Here is a 2,472-nt window from a genome sequence, read left to right on the forward strand (position 1 = left end):
TTTTTTTCTTTTCTTTTCTTTCATAATAGGTGAGGGTTTGTATCATACTTACCTTCAAAGCTGTCATGAAGATGCTTCACTATTCTAAGCCACCACCAACCAACATCCCAGTGATAAGGAAAAACAAAACTGCTCGTAGTAGGCTACAAAGGCAATGCACCATACTATGTCTTTTAAGTTTTATGCATTACATAAAGGTCATAAACAATCTTTCTCATTCTTTCATTTGAAGATCTTGGTTATTATTATTATTTTTTCATTCTGACATTTGGCTCCCTTCCTGTTTTTGTAGATACAAATCTTATCTGGTTATTTATGTTGTGGCTAACATGCAAAAAAATACTGTTAATATTTTACTGTTCTCTGTTTTTACTGTACTAGTATCTCTTAATTTTATATTCCTCCAGAATATTTTTCTTTAACATTCCCATGGAAATGCTTTATTATATATAAATAATCTTTGAAATATCCTTTGAAAGTAGTCAAATATCACATTTACCTTTGTGGTTCCATGAATGGTCTATACAGCAAAAGGTTTAAGATTCACCTTCTGTTAATAAATATTCTGTTATAACTATTACTGCTACATGCTTTACACCAATCAGTACCACAATTAATACTGTATATACACTCATTAGCTTTACTATCTTATAAGCTAATGCTACTGTTTCAGTGCTGCAATGATCTTCTAATTAATATTTTTGTGGTGTAAACTCATAATTAACCTGTCGAGAAATAATTTTCCAGATTTCAAAAAATAATTTCCACTTGTATATCCTTTTCAGTATGTTCATGATATTCTATTTTCAAGAGAGATGCAAGAAAGAAGATGAAGATGCCAAGACAGAAATGTTTACAAGCCACTGAAATCGCAAGCAGAGCAAACCCCAAAAGTAATTAAATAAAAAAGTAGAAAAAAAGAAAAGTTTACTGCCAATAGAGGAAACAGAAAAGCAAGTTTAAATACACTATAAAGTTATTATTTGCATATCTACAATCTTCATTTCATACTCATAAAAAAATTATGACAAACTTTCACATGACTCCATTATTTGATGACTATATACATTATCAACTTTAAACTTTTAAGTATTCTTTGCAGATAGCTTGTAAGGAGAAAATCAGTTTTCATATTCTCTGAAACAAAAAATATACCCTGAGATATACATTTGTACATTTACTTTTCAACTCTTTGCAAAGAAAAATAAACATGTCAATTATCAAAATACATTTACAACCACAAAATAGGAATTTATGCTTCCTTCATTACTATCCCACTGATAATGAAAGTAATTCCCATTTATAGGAACATGTTCAAGTTTACATATCATCAACATTAGTCTGAGCACAGAATTTCCCACCACCTCTGGCACTAATAAAAAGTATAGTCTGATTAACTAATCCATCTCTTGTAATGCACTGAAAAGCAAAAAAGGAAATGCTTCCTCAGTGGGACATTCCAGGCCTTCCAACCTTGAGATATGCTTTGCTATTTAGCTTGTCGTTTGGCTTTTATCTGTTCCAAGTACTCCTTTTTGATCCTTTCCCGTTCCTCTGGGGGTGGTAAGTTAGGTTCAATGCCCTGCCTCCTCCGCTCCACTCTCAAATTACTCTGGAATCAGTGGGATGGATGAGTTTGAATATGTAATTCTATGTCAGAAAAAATATAACCACTGCAGTGGAACAACTGAAAAGTCAATTATGCAATAACCATTTTCAGATGCAGCAAATGAGCTTTAAGTTACAAAGAAATGCTATGTAATGGATGGCACAACTTACCCAAAATTCTTTGCATATTTTGTAGTTTTCAAAATAGCCTGCACAAGCTTCCCTGTTATAATTGTTTTCATCTAAGCATTTGTAAGACTGCTCGTGCTCCTGAAATCAGATATAACATTATTTTTGCAATATGATTTTTAAATATTTTTTTATTACACCTAAAATAAATCCATACTATGAGACAAACATATCTTAATACAAATTATAATATTTTCAATCACTTAACTGTTAATATTCAGTAAACAACAAACAAAGGTGTTTTTTAAGGTTTAACACCAATGCAAAGTAAAGCAACTATTAAAAATCACATTAAGCTCCATTCAATCAGGCAATCAAATGAAGAAATAATGAGATACTTCCCTTATATTATAGATATTATGGTTTACTCATCCTATTACAGTGCAGAATTGCCAAATCCAAAAATACACTATTGGTTCCTCTACAAGAACATAAGATAATATATTTTTCACCACATCTGGTTTATAGAAAATGCTATCTTAAGGATGCTTTATTTTTCAGCCTATGAAACAGAGCACATGAGGAAATGTAATAAATTATTAAATAATAGGCCTTTACAAAGTACAAATTGTTGACTTAAAAATCATAGACCTTACATAATATGTTTTCTTAGTGTCTCCTAAGTCACTCAAATTAACATAAAATTCTCCCATTCTCTGTCACATAATAAATGAG

The 2,472-nt window shown here is 30.8% G+C and overlaps 1 protein-coding gene across 1 annotated transcript in view; it reads right to left on the reverse strand.

Moving 5' to 3' along the window:
• The window catches only part of LOC119582293, an 18,006-nt gene that overhangs the window by 13,171 nt on the left and 2,363 nt on the right, over window positions 1-2,472 (reverse strand). Inside the window, exons 2-3 of the mRNA XM_037930509.1 lie at window positions 1,780-1,878; window positions 1,474-1,612 (exon numbers count right to left, since the gene is read on the reverse strand). The gene's annotated coding sequence lies outside the window, so the exon portion shown is untranslated. The remainder of the gene's footprint in view (window positions 1-1,473; window positions 1,613-1,779; window positions 1,879-2,472) is intronic.

Source organism: Penaeus monodon, chromosome 15, assembly GCF_015228065.2.
Source record: "Penaeus monodon isolate SGIC_2016 chromosome 15, NSTDA_Pmon_1, whole genome shotgun sequence".
Lineage (NCBI taxonomy): Eukaryota > Metazoa > Arthropoda > Malacostraca > Decapoda > Penaeidae > Penaeus > Penaeus monodon.